The 15000-nt window shown below is 41.8% G+C and overlaps 1 protein-coding gene across 4 annotated transcripts in view; it reads right to left on the reverse strand.

The window, feature by feature from the left end:
* drp2 (dystrophin related protein 2) overlaps positions 1 to 15000 on the reverse strand; it is a 299389-nt gene that overhangs the window by 18633 nt on the left and 265756 nt on the right. The window lies entirely within an intron of this gene.

Raw genomic sequence — 15000 nt, forward strand, 5'->3', positions numbered from 1 at the left:
TGTCAATGTAATACGTTTCAAAAATATGTGAGAAAACACAGGAAGCATCAAACACGAGGCAACACTCCAAAATAAAAGTAGACATGTATATAAATATATAAATGCATCGTACATGCTACTTACCTTACCTGAAAGGTGCGATACGGTCAGTGTTCATGTCGATGCAAAGAGTGATTGTTGTGCTCGCTGGCAAATGTCATGTCCGAATACGGCCAAACTGTTTAGTGCAAATAAAGGTTGTGCATTCAAGGAAAATCTCCTTTTATTGTCTGTATTGCATTGGTGTCCTATTATGGCTTATTTTTTTAAATGATGCAATCAAGTAATAACCTGTGATCAATCATGATTGATCCAAATTACAATTTCACATCTGCGCTCCCCTCCAAGGTTTCTCATTGTCATCCCATTGGTTGAGTTTTTCCTTGCCCTGATGTGGGATCTGAGCCCAGGATGTCGTTGTGGCTTGTGCAGCCCTTTGAGACACTCGTGATTTAGGGCTATATAAATAAACTTTGATTGATTGACTTATTATTATTATTATTATTATTATTATTACTATTACTGACTATTATTATTATTATGAATACTTATTATGTGTTATTACTTATTATTATTACCCATTATTATCATGAATACTTATTTGTTATTACTTATTATTATTATTATTATTTATTATTATTCTTACTTATTATTACTAGTATTATTATTACTTATTATTACCCATTATTATTGTGAATACTTATTATTTATTTTTATTTATTATTACTACTTATTATGATTATTATTACTTATTATCATTAATATTAATACTTATTTGTTATTACTTATTATTATTATGATCTTATATTATTTTTTATTACTTATTACTATTATTATTATTTTTATTACTTATTATTATTACTGCTTATTAGTATTACTTATTATTGTTAATAATAATACTTATTATTTGTTATTACTTATTATTATTATTATCTTTTATTATTTGTATTACTTATTATTATTTGTTATTATTTATTATTTTTATTACATATTAATATTACTACTTATTATCAATTGTTATTACCCATTATTAATATGAATACTTATGATTTGTTATTACTTATTATTATTAATATTATTTGTTATTACTTATTATTATTATCTTTTATTATTGTATTACTTGTTATTATTATTTGTATTACTTATTATTATTACTTATTATTATTATATTTTATTATTGTATTACTTATTATTATTATTATTACTTATTATTATTATTACTTATTATTATTAATAATCATTCGTATTATTTGTTATTAGTTATTATTATTATCTTTTATTAATTTTAGTACTTAGTATTATTTGTATTACTTTTTATTATTGCTTATAATTATTACTACTTATTATTGTTATTAATAATAATACATATGATTTGTTATTACTTATTAATATTATATTTTATTACTTGTTATTATTATTATTATTTGTAATACTTATTATTACTACTTATTATTATTATTATTACTAAAAATAATACTTATTATTTGTTATTACTTATTATTATTACGTACTATTATTATGACTTCTCCAGTTCATAGGCCACTCTCCATCTCTACTGAACAATGTCAGATACTCTCGTCTTCTCTTCCTCTTGTCCATTGACGTATTTCACTTATTATTATTATTATTACTTACTTATTATTATTATTATTACTTCTGGCCTATAAGCCAATCTTCCATAGAAACATGTGAAGATGCAAAGAAGTATTTATCAAGGTGATGTATGCAAGTATTTATCAAGGTGATGTATGAAAGTATTTATCAAGGTGATGTATGAAAGTATTTATCAAGGTGATGTATGCAAGTATTTATCAAAGTGATGTATGAAAGTATTTATCAAGGTGATGTATGAAAGTATTTATCAAGGTGATGTATGAAAGTATTTATCAAGGTGATGTATGAAAGTATTTATCAAAGTGATGTATGAAAGTATTTATCAAGGTGATGTATGCAAGTATTTATCAAGGTGATGTATGAAAGTATTTATCAAGGTGATGTATGAAAGTATTTATCAAGGTGATGTATGAAAGTATCAAGGTGATGTATGAAAGTATTTATCAAAGTGATGTATGAAAGTATTTATCAAGGTGATGTATGAAAGTATTTATCAAAGTGATGTATGAAAGTATTTATCAAGGTGATGTATGAAAGTATTTATCAAAGTGATGTATGAAAGTTGTGTTCCACCCTGCAGACTTCCTGTTCAACTCCAACCGACCAATCAAGTCAGTCCATTCATCCAGCAGGAAGTGTCGCCCTCTCATGTGTTTCAAAGCACTTGGCTTTTCTCGCACACTTGGTATATAATTAGATGTGAGGCAAGGAGACCAGAGAGAGACTTTGAGACTTTGCTGGCATCCATCCTTGAAAAGATGTTGCATAAGTGCTGCTGATGAAGGATGGCAAGTGTAGCACAGCAGGAAGGGGGGGGGGGGGTAATAACTTCCTCTTTTTTCTCAACCAACACATGCTACAAACACTCCTGCACCATCCACACACATCCACACCTGCACCATCCACACATTTCCACACCTGCACCATCCACACACTTCCACACCTGCACCATCCACACCGGCACCATCCACACACTTCCACACCTGCACCATCCACACACTTCCACACCTGCACCATCCACACACACCCACACCTGCACCATCCACACCTGCACCATCCACACACATCCACACCAGCCCCATCCACACCAGCACCATTCACACCTGCACCATCCACACACTTCCACACCTGCACCATCCACACACATCCACACCTGCACCATCCACACATTTCCACACCTGCACCATCCACACCTGCACCATCCACACACTTCCACACCTGCACCATCCACACACTTCCACACCGGCACCATCCACACACTTCCACACCTGCACCATCCACACACTTCCACACCGGCACCATCCACACACTTCCACACCTGCACCATCCACACACTTCCACACCGGCACCATCCACACACTTCCACACCTGCACCATCCACACACTTCCACACCTGCACCATCCTCACCGGCACCATCCACACACTTCCACACCTGCACCATCCACACCTGCACCATCCACACACTTCCACACCTGCACCATCCACACACATCCATCATTGGCGATCACTCGAAGCGAGTATGATAGTCCTCCCGTTGGTGAGTCTGGTCATCTGTGGGTCCTCAGGTGGCTGTAGAGGCCAATCCGTGATCCACAGACTCTATTGCAGTGGGGGCATATGTGCGTGATTGTCGTGGTAGTAGTGGTGGTTGTGGTGGAGGTCTGAGGAGCTGTTTTGGTAGTGGATCTCTCCTTTCTTTGTTGCCTCTTGGTTTCCGCGGCACGGTGGAGGTCCTTTTCTAATTGTGCTGTGCCTTCATGGACCATCCTGCTCCACAAAACCCTCTGGTGGGCATCATCCTCCCAGGTGTTGAGGTTGAAGCAGCATTTCCTCAGGTGGATTTTGAGGTTATCTTTATACCGCTTCTTTTGCCCCCCTTGGGTGCGTTGTCCTTCCGTCAGTTGTCCGTACAACATCTGTTTTGGAAGGCGACTGTCTGGCATGCGAATTACATGGCCTGTCCATCGCAGCTGGTGCCGAATGACAGTTGTAGTGATGCTGGGCATGTTAGCTTCCTTCAGAACACTAATGTTGGTACGCCTATCTTCCCAGCTGATCCTGAGGATCTTGCGGAGACATCGCTGGTGGTACTGCTCCAGAGCCTTCAGGTGTCTGCTGTAGGTGGTCCAACTATCAGCCCCGTAGAGCAGAGTGGGCAGAACTACAGCGTTATATACAAGAAGCTTGATGTTGGTCTGGATGACCCGATTCTCGAAAACTATTTTCTTGAGCTTAGCAAAAGCTGCGCTGGCACAACCTATGCGGTGGTGGATCTCGGCATCGATGACAGCTCTCGTTGAAAGAAAACTGCCAAGATAAGCGAAATGCTCCACGTTTTCCAAGATGTTGTTGTCCACATAAATTGTGGGGGGTTGGTAGGGTGTGTCAGGGGCCGGTTGGTACAGGATCTGAGTCTTCTTTATATTGATGTCAAGTCCCAGGAGTCGGTACGCTCTGGCAAAAGCATCCATGATGTTCTGGAGGTCCAGCTCAGAATGAGCAACAAGAGCATTGTCATCTGCGTACTGAAGCTCTGTAATGGAGGATATAAGCACCTTGCTTTTTGCCCTGAACCTACTCAGGTTGAAGAGCCCGCCGTCTGTCCGGTATATGAACTGGACTCCCTCAGGCAGATTTTGACTGGTGAGGTGAAGTATGGCTGAGATGAAGATAGCAAACAGGGTTGGTGCGATGATGCAGCCCTGCTTGACCCCAGTGTCAACTTTGAAGGGAGCCGTTTCAGAGCCGCCATTTCCAACTACCACTGCGGTCATGTCGTCGTGCAACAGACGCAAGATCTTCAAATACTTGTCTGGGCATCCGATCTTGGAGAGGGCACCCCAGAGGGCGGTTCTGTTCACAGAATCAAAGGCCTTTGTAAGGTCAATGAATGCCATGTATAGTGGCAGGTGTTGTTCTCGACATTTCTCTTGCAGTTGACGAACTGCAAAAATCATGTCCGATGTTCCCCTAGCTGGACGAAAGCCACACTGGGACTCTGGGAGGATCTCTTCTGACAGCGGCAATAACCGGTTTGCCAAAATACGGGCCAGTATTTTTCCTGTTGTGGATAGGAGAGAGATGCCTCTGTAGTTGCCACAGTCCGCCTTATCTCCCTTCTTGAAGATGGTGACAATGAGGGCGTCCCTGAGTTCGGCTGGGATTTCCTCCTTATCCCAGATTTTACCAATGAGGCTATGGATGTGGCAAAGGAGTTTTGGTCCGCCTTGCTTTAATATTTCTGCTGGTATCCCATCTGGTCCGGAAGCCTTGTTGTTACCCAGTTTTCTGATGGCAGCCTGGACCTCATTTTCGGTGGGAGGATCACCCAAATGCTCCATGATGGGTCGCTGAGGAATCTGGTTGATGGTTTCCATCTCCAGTGGGGAGTTCCGATTCAGGAGCTCTTGGAAGTGTTCACGCCATCTGGAACTGATACCTACATCGTCCTTGAGCAGGGTTTGTCCATCTTTAGAGCGGAGGGGGTTTAGGCCTCGATAGCTGGGCCCATAAACAGCCTTGGTAGCGTTGAAGAAACCCCTGGCATCCCCAGAGTCAGCAAGCTTCTGGATTTCCAGAGCCTTCTCCATCCACCATTTGTTTTTCAGCTCTCTCACTCTGCTCTGGACAAGTGCCTTTGCCTTGGCGTGGGCCTGCCTTTTGTCCCTGCAGTTGATGTCGCTCTGCCAAGAACAAAAAGCTTTCCTTTTGGCATCAATCAGCTGTTGTATTTCGATGTCGTTTTCATCGAACCAGTCCTGGTGTTTCCTAGTCCTGTAGCCAATGGTATCCTTGCTGGTTTCAAGTAGCGTGGTCTTAAGAGCCTTCCAGTGTTCCTCCACATCCTCAGGATATTCTTCCGGGAGTCTCACAGACAGGGTGTTTTGTAGATGTTGCACCCTATCTGTGTCTCCAAGGCTATCAATGTGAAATTTAGGGCGGAACAGTCTCCTTTGTGTCCTCCTCTTCTGCCGCAGCTCGATGTTCATTTTGGAGCGGATGAGGCGGTGGTCTGTCCAGCAGTCGTCTGCACAAATCATGGCCCTGGTGATGTTAACATCCTTACGATCTCTGGCCCTGACAATGACGTAGTCTATGAGATGCCAGCGCTTTGATCTGGGATGCATCCAGGACGTTTTGAACCGGTTTCTCTGGCGGAAAAGGGTGTTTGTTATTAGAAGGTCATGTTCAGCACACGTTGACAGAAGAAGGACTCCGTTGGAGTTGACATTCCCAACACCTTCTTTACCTAGAGTGCCTTTCCAGAGCTTGTGATCCTTGCCAACCCTGGCATTGAAGTCCCCGAGTAGAAGGATCTTCTCTTCTTTCGGGATATCCGATAGAACCTGGTCTAAGGTTGCATAGAAGGTCTCCTTGTCTTCATCATGTGAGTCCAAAGTTGGTGCATAGGCACTCACAGCCGTTGCCATCTGATTGTTTGAGAGCCTCAAGCGTAGGGTCATGAGTCGCTCATTGATGCCTATTGGAGATTCGGAGAGTTGGGAGATGAGCCGGTTTCTGATGGCAAATCCCACTCCGTGGATTCTGGGTTCATCAGCTGTTTTTCCCTTCCAGAAGAAAGTATATCCCCCTTTCTCCTCCTTTAGTTGCCCCTCATCAGCCAAGCGGGTTTCAGACAGGGCAGCAATATCGATCTTGCACCTTTTCAACTCCCTGGCAACGATCGCCGATCTTCTTTCTGGACGATTGCTGGAGGCACTGTCCATAAGTGTTCTCACATTCCAAGCTCCAAAGTTCATTGTTTTTGTTTTTGTTTTTCGACCGCTATAAGGTGAACCCACTGGACGCGGTATTCCAGTCAGGTTATAGGAGGCAGGCTATTTTTAGGGCACCTTTTCTAGCCCCTTCCCGTGTAGGGTGAGCAGAGTGGATCCTAAATAGGGCTGCTCAGACGTGGGTGCTGCTGCCGAAATGCTCTCTCTGCCTCGATCCAAGAGCAAGGCGACTGAATCAGGCATCCACCGCCTATGTGCCAGTGCGTGGCTAGAAGCTCCCAGACTTCACTGTCCTGCTCCCGTCCCCATTTCCTGGTCGCCATAGGACTTATAGGGGGGTTGGGTAATGATGGGTCCTTCAGGAGAACGCCTGTGCGGGGAATCTTTTAAAGTGGGGAAACTGGTGCACAGGCAGTCACCACACTGTCCTTGGCAAAGAAAAGACCAGGGTCCAATGGCATGGAAACCAAGACAATTGGGGGCCCATCTTTGCTGCAGCCTTCTTCCGCCTTTGTGACCGTTGTGGAGGTTCTCTACATCCATCATCCGCCCACTCCGCCGTTGAGGTCTTTTTTGATGATGGGAACGCGCAGTCTCCAACGTCACTTGCTTTTCTTTCAGGGTGTGCTCCCCTAGCCTTTGTCTTCCCAGACTAACCCACAAGGCAGCGGGGAAGTGGTTGGGTGATGCCAGGGCGTGTCCACAATGTGGGCCTGCGCATCACGCCTCTGGGGACCACTGCAGCTCCGAGATCCCCTGCCACGTTTGCCTTGAGCCGCAGGGCTCAAGTTACCGTGTGTGGCCACGTGGAGGCCTGACAGGAGTCTTGGTGAAGGAGAGGCTCTGTACTGGCAGGAGAAGACTGACGCACAAGGCTGCTTCTCCGTTCACCACAAAGGCTAGCCAGCGGCAGTGTCTGTAAGCGAGAGGTTAGCAAGCAGATGGGAAGTAGACATGCAACCTTCCCCCTAACTACTGCACTAGACGCATCACAACTACACATCCACACCTGCACCATCCACACCTGCACCATCCACACACTTCCACACCTGCACCATCCACACACTTCCCCACCTGCACCATCCACACCGGCACCATCCACACACTTCCACACCTGCACCATCCACACCTGCACCATCCACACACTTCCACACCTGCACCATCCACACCTGCACCATCCACACACTTCCACACCTGCACCATCCACACACATCCACACCTGCACCATCCACACCTGCACCATCCACACACTTCCACACCTGCACCATCCACACACATCCACACCTGCACCATCCACACCTGCACCATCCACACACTTCCACACCTGCACCATCCACACACATCCACACCTGCACCATCCACACCTGCACCATCCACACACATCCACACCATCCACACCTGCACCATCCACACCTGCACCATCCACACCTGCACCATCCATACCTGCACCATCCACACACATCATTCTCTTCCTAATCACATTTCAGCTGAGAGGACAGGAATAACACAATAAAAGTCAATACTGACTATCGCCACAATAAAAGTCAATACTGATGATCGCCACAATAAAAGTCAATACTGACGATCGCCACAATAAAAGTCAATACTGATGATCGCCACAATAAAAGTCAATACTGACGATCACCACAATAAAAGTCAATACTGACAATCGCCACAGTAAAATTCAATACTGACTATCGCCACAATAAAAGTCAATACTGATGATCGCCACAATAAAAGTCAATACTGACGATCACCACAATAAAAGTCAATACTGACAATCACCACAATAAAAGTCAATACTGACGATCGCCACAATAAAAGTCAATACTGACGATCGCCACAATAAAAGCTGTGTTACAATGACATAGTGATGGCGGAGGTGGTCTCTTCAAGATGCAGAGGAACATCAGGAAGCAACTTGCAGGTCAGGAAAAGATTGAATGTCTAATAAATCCAACAGGATACAAAAATAAACAAGACAAGCGTGTTTATAGCACAGGAAGCTAACGGTATTGCTAACAAGAAAGCTTAGCATGTCCACAAATGGCAAAGCTTCGCTCAAGAATCAAACATACTTAGTCGAGTGAGGCGAGAGGACGGCTCTGATTAGTGCCGGGAGCAGGTGAGCGTCCCTAACACTAATCAGAGGCAGGTGAAAGCAATCTGCCGTCATGGCAACTGAAACACAAAACCAGGGCGCTAAAACAGAAGTTAAAGTCCTACTGAAAGCCACGACTAGCGACCACGCAGTCTGATAGTTTATATATCAATGATGACATCTTAACATTGCAACACATGCCAATACGGCCGGGTTAACTTATAAAGTGACATTTTACATTTCCCGCCACACTTCCGGTTCAAAACGCCTTCGGAGGATGACGTATGCGCGTGACGTAGCCAGTAGAACACAGGTATGGCTTCCCCATTGAAGCCAGTACGAAATAGCTCTGTTTTCATGTCATTATTCCACAGTATTCTGGACATCTGTGTTGGTGAATCTGTTGCAGTTTGTTCATCGCATTATGGAGAAAGAAGCTGAGCAAGCAAAGAAGAAAGTCGGTGCGAAGCGGAGTATTTTGCGAGGGAAGTCAGCAACACAACACAGTCGGTGTTTCATTGTTTACATTCCCGAAAAATGCAGTCAAGATGGAAGAACTCGGACAACAGAGACTCTTACCAGGAGGACTTTGACTTCGATACACAGACGCAGACGCGATACCGTGAGTACGCTTCCAAACATTCGATCGCTTGCTATAACTAGCTCGAGCTAGTAGCTAGCATAACAAACACCTAGGTGTTTTTTATGCGGGATTAATTTGTGGCATATTAAATATAAGCCTGGTTGTGTTGTGGCTAACAGAGTATATATATGTCTTGTGTTTATTTACTGTTGTAGTCATTCCCAGCTGAATATCAGGGGCCGTACTTATCAAGCTTCTTAGAGTGCCATTTTACACTTAAGTCCTGAGAATTTGCGAAATTTAGTCCTACTCTCAAACTTAAGAATAAAAGCTTTTTATCAACGTTCTTAAGTCTAAGAATCACTCCTACTCTCCACGATATTTAAGAGACCTTCAGAGGTGTCCTAAGTGGTTAGGAGTTGCCAGCAGGGGATGGCACTGAGGCGAGAGAGACGTGCGTGAACGTTCAGGGAGCGGAACGATGTTCTGGATTTGTTTGATGACGAGCAGCTGATCAAACGGTATCGTTTAGACAGAGCGGATATTATTTTTGTCACAGATTTAATACTTTTCGATTCCTTGTTGATTTCTGCATGTGTCTGCAGTGGGCTAGTATATATAGAGCCACCCACACCAGTTTCAAATTAGTTGCCTAATTAATGAATTGGAAAGAAAATGTTATGACAGTAGCGTATGTGTGTGGCCGTGAGGTGAGTGACGTCAGTGAGTGTGTGGGCGAGAGAAGAGAGGGAGCGGTAGCGTGAGTGCCGGCGGGGACTAGTTTGTTTTGTATTATTTTGTAGTTTATTGTCAAAATATACACTCCCATTGTCCACTTAAATATTTCCAAGATATTTCTTTATTCTTAGACAACGGATTCCCTTCCGTGATTGGTCATTTCTATGGACACAGAAATGACGTCACCTAAAATTGCGTTTACGGCACATAGTAATGTCGTAATTCAGCTCTGAGTGTGACACTTAAGATTCAGTCCTACACTTCGCTGAAAGTGTGAGTAAGACGCTTGATAACTAACTTTTAAGTGCAGCTTTCTGCGAATAATTTATTTACTCTTAAGTCAACTCTTAGCAGACTTCTTAAGAGTAATTCTAAGAAGCTTGATAAGTACGGCCCCAGGTCACCCCCGCGCGCTCCCAAACATTTGATCGCTTGCCCGTACGTGCGTGTCACGTACGTAACTTTGGTTAAATATATAAGCTTTATGAACCTTGGGTTAGGTGAACGGTCCTTTGGGCTGAGTGAGTGTGTGTGTTGTGCAGGTGTTTGAATTGTATTGGTGGGTTTTATGGACGGGATCCCGTCCATATAACCCACTCGAGCTATAACTAGCTCGAGCTAGTAGCTAGGAGCTAGCATAACAAACACCTAGGTATTTTTATGTGGGATTAATTTGTGGCATATTAAATATAAGCCTGGTTGTGTTGTGGCTAATAGAGTATATATATGTCTTGTGTTTATTTACTGTTGTAGTCATTCCCAGCTGAATATCTGGGGCCGTACTTATCAAGCTTCATAGAATTACTCCTAAGAAGTCTGCTAAGAGTTGACTTAAGAGTAAATAAATTATTCGCTGAAAGCTGCACTTAAAAGTTAGTTATCAAGCGTCTTACTCACACTTTCAGCGAAGTGTAGGACTGAATCTTAAGTGTCACACTCAGAGCTGAATTACGACATTACTATGTGCCGTAAACGGAATTTTAGGTGACGTCATTTCTGTGTCCATAGAAATGACCAATCACGGAAGGGAATCCGTTGTCTAAGAATAAAGAAATATCTTGGAAATATTTAAGTGGACAATGGGAGTGTATATTTTGACAATAAACTACAAAATAATACAAAACAAACTAGTCCCCGCCGGCACTCACGCTACCGCTCCCTCTCTTCTCTCGCCCACACACTCACTGACGTCACTCACCTCACGGCCACACACATACGCTACTGTCATAACATTTCTTTCCAATTCATTAATTAGGCAACTAATTTGAAACTGGTGTGGGTGGCTCTATATATACTAGCCCACTGCAGCCACATGCAGAAATCAACAAGGAATCGAAAAGTATTAAATCTGTGACAAAAATAATATCCGCTCTGTCTAAACGATACCGTTTGATCAGCTGCTCGTCATAAAAAAAAACCAAAAACATTGTTCCGTTCCCTGAACGTTCGCGCACGTCTCTCTCGCCTTAGTGCCATCCCCTGCTGGCAACTCCTAACCACTTAAGACACCTCTGAAGGTCTCTTAAATATCGTGGAGAGTAGGAGTGATTCTTAGACTTAAAGGCCTACTGAAATGAATTTTTTTTATTTAAACGGGGATAGCAGATCTATTCTATGTGTCATACTTGATCATTTCGCGATATTGCCATATTTTTGCTGAAAGGATTTAGTAGAGAACAACGACGATAAAGATTGCAACTTTTGGTATCTGATAAAAAAAAGGCTTGCCCCTACCGGAAGTAGCGTGACGTAGTCAGTTGAACATATACGCAAAGTTCCCTATTGTTTACAATGATGGCCGCATGAAGTGAGAGAGATTCGGACCGAGAAAGCGACAATTTCCCCATTAATTTGAGCGAGGATGAAAGATTTGTGGATGAGTAAAGTGCAAGTGAAGGACTAGTGGGGAGTTGAAGCTATTCAGATAGGGAAGATGCTGTGAGAGCCGGGGGTGACCTGATATTCAGCTGGGAATGACCACAACAGTAAATAAACACAAGACATATATATACTCTATTAGCCACAACACAACCAGGCTTATATTTAATATGCCACAAATTAATCCAGCATAAAAACACCTGCGTGTTTGTTATGCTAGCTCTTAGCTCCTCTGCTAGCTCCTAGCTCCATAGAACACGCCAATACAATTCAAACACCTGATCAACACACACAATCACTCAGCCCAAAAGACCGTTCACCTAACCCAAGGTTCATAAAGCTTATATATTTAAAAAAAGTTACGTACATACACAAAAAAAAGTTGCGCACATACGGTCAAGCGATCAAATGTTTAGAAGCCAAAGCTGCATACTCACAGTAGCACGTCTGCGTCTTTGTCATCCAAATCAAAGTAATCCTGGTAAGAGTCTGTGTTGTCCCAGTTCTCTACAGGCGTCTGTGTATCGAAGTCAAAAGTCCTCCTGGTTAGAGTCTCTGTTATCCGAGTTCTTCCATCTTGACTGCATCTTTCGGGAATGTAAACAAAGAAGCGCCGGCTGTGTACTGTTGTTGCTGACTACGTTCGAAAAATACGTCCATTTCGCACCGACAACTTTCTTCTTTGCTTGCTCAGCTTCTTTCTCCATAATGCAATGAACATGATTGCAACAGATTCACGAACACAGATGTCCAGAATACTGTGGAATTATGAAATGAAAACAGAGCTTTTTCGTATTGGCTTCAATGTGGAAGGCATACCCGTGTTCGCCGGGCTACGTCACGCGCATACGTCATCCTCAGAGGCGTTTCGAACCGGAAGTTTAGCGGCAAATTTAAAATGTCACTTTATAAGTTAACCCGGCCGTATTGGCATGTGTTATAATGTTAACATTTCATCATTGATATATAAACTATCAGACTGCGTGGTCGGTAGTAGTGGCTTTCAGTAGGCCTTTAAACTACAAGTGAATCTAAACGTAAACAAACTGTGATCACAAGCTGTCCGCTTTTATTGTGACTTTTATTTTGACACTCCTCACATCACGCTGCCGCTTTTATTGTGACACTCCTCACGTCACGCTGCCAGTCAAGTCCCAAGATGACTCGTCACGTCCAGTCATTCATCCAGACTTTACTCCGAGCCGCTCTGACTACATTTTGACAAATAAGTGGTCAAGTCCAGCAGGAAGGCCATTCATACGGCCGCCATCATCCAATTTACCTGACGCATGAAACGTGACAAATTGTGGGGGGTGCACTATCCGCTTTGGTCGCCAGATGGCAGCAGAGTGTGGAATATTCTAAAATGTCTTTTTTTTTTTGGCAATTCCAACTTTGACCACAGCGTGTGTCGTGATGTAGAGTGGCGCTTCAAGTTCTTTCAAGACCACTTCAATGGTGCCTTGTTCATCTTTTAGTCCGCTAACACGTGGAGGAATATCCTCAACTAAAACTACATTCATTTAGAGGACTAAAATAGAACTAAAACACATTTGTGTCAAAAGACTAAAAGTAAATGAAAGGTGAAAAGGAAGACAGGTGCAGGTTTCTAGAAGTATTAAAGCTGCTAAATAAGAGAGAGAGAGAAGCAAGTGGTGCTAAGATCATCAGTTTTATGCTAAAAAATAATGCACCCTCATTGTTATGCCAGGAAAAAAGAGGCGTTGAGCAAATAGAAGACGGAAGAGATTGATGACTAAGAATATAAAAGAAAAGGAGGTTTTGTTGGTCCGCAGCACGCAGAGAAGGCAGGCCATGGAGGTTCAGCGACAACTTAGATCAATCTTTTGCAACCTTTTTCGAGACAAGCCACATTTTTTGCGTTGAAAAAATGCGGAGGCAGCAGAATAAATTCAAAAATGAAACTCAGTTGACAGTAAAAAGTTGTTGTGGCAATTGTTGGATATGACTTTAAAGCAGGGGTCACCAACGCGGTGCCCGCGGGCACCAGGTAGCCCGTAAGGACCAGATGAGTAGCCCGCTGGCCTGTTCTAAAAATAGCTCAAATAGCAGCACTTACCAGTGAGCTGCCTCTATTTTTTAAATTGTATTTATTTACTAGCAAGCTGGTCTCACTTTGCCCGACATTTTTAATTCTAAGAGAGACAAAACTCAAATAGAATTTGAAAATCCAAAACATTTTTTAAAGACTTGGTCTTCACTTGTTTAAATAAATTCATTATTTTTTTTACTTTGCTTCTTATAACTTTCAGAAAGACAATTTTAGAGAAAAAATACAACCTTAAAAATGATTTTAGGATTTTTAAACACATATACCTTTTTACCTTTTAAATTCCTTCCTCTTCTTTCCTGACAATTTAAATCAATGTTCAAGTAAATTTATTTTTTTTATTGTAAAGAATAATAGATACATTATAATTTAATTCTTCATTTTAGCTTCTGTTTTTTCAACGAAGAATATTTGTGAAATATTTCTTCAAACTTATTATGATTCAAATTTTTAAAAAATTATTCTGGCAAATCTAGAAAATCTGTAGAATCAAATTTGAATCTTATTTCAAAGTCTTTTTAATTTCTTTTAAAATTTTTGTTCTGGAAAATCTAGAAGAAATAAGGATTTGTCTTTGTTAGAAATATAGCTTGGTCCAATTTGTTATATATTCTAACAAAGTGCAGATTGGATTTTAACCTATTTAAAACATGTCATCAAAATTCTAAAATTAATCTTAATCAGGAAAAATGACTAATGATGTTCCATAAATTCTTTTTTTAATTTTTTCAAAAAGATTCTAATTAGCTAGTTTTTCTCTTCTTTTTTTCGGTTGAATTTTGAATTTTAAAGAGTCGAAATTGAAGATAAACTATGTTTCAAAATTGAATTGTCATTTTTTTTCGTGTTTTCTCCTCTTTTAAACCGTTCAATTAAGTGTAAATATCATTAATTATGAATAATAACATAGAGTTAAAGTTCAATTGAGCAAATTGGCTATTTCTGGCAATTTATTGAAGTGTGTATCAAACTGGTAGCCCTTCGCATTAATCAGTACCCAAGAAGTAGCTCTTGCTTTCAAAAAGGTTGGTGACCCCTGCTTTAAAGCATAACCAAGCATGCATCACTATAGCTCTTGTCTCAAAGTAGGTGTACTGTCACCACCTGTCACATCACACCCTGACTTATTTGGACTTGTCAGCTGTTTTCCAGTGTGTAGTGTTTTACTTCTTGTCTTGCGCTCCTATTTTGGTGGCTTTTTCTCTTTTTTTGGTATTTTCCTGTAGCAGTTTCATGTCT

This window comes from Entelurus aequoreus, linkage group LG04, assembly GCF_033978785.1.
Source record: "Entelurus aequoreus isolate RoL-2023_Sb linkage group LG04, RoL_Eaeq_v1.1, whole genome shotgun sequence".
NCBI lineage: Eukaryota > Metazoa > Chordata > Actinopteri > Syngnathiformes > Syngnathidae > Entelurus > Entelurus aequoreus.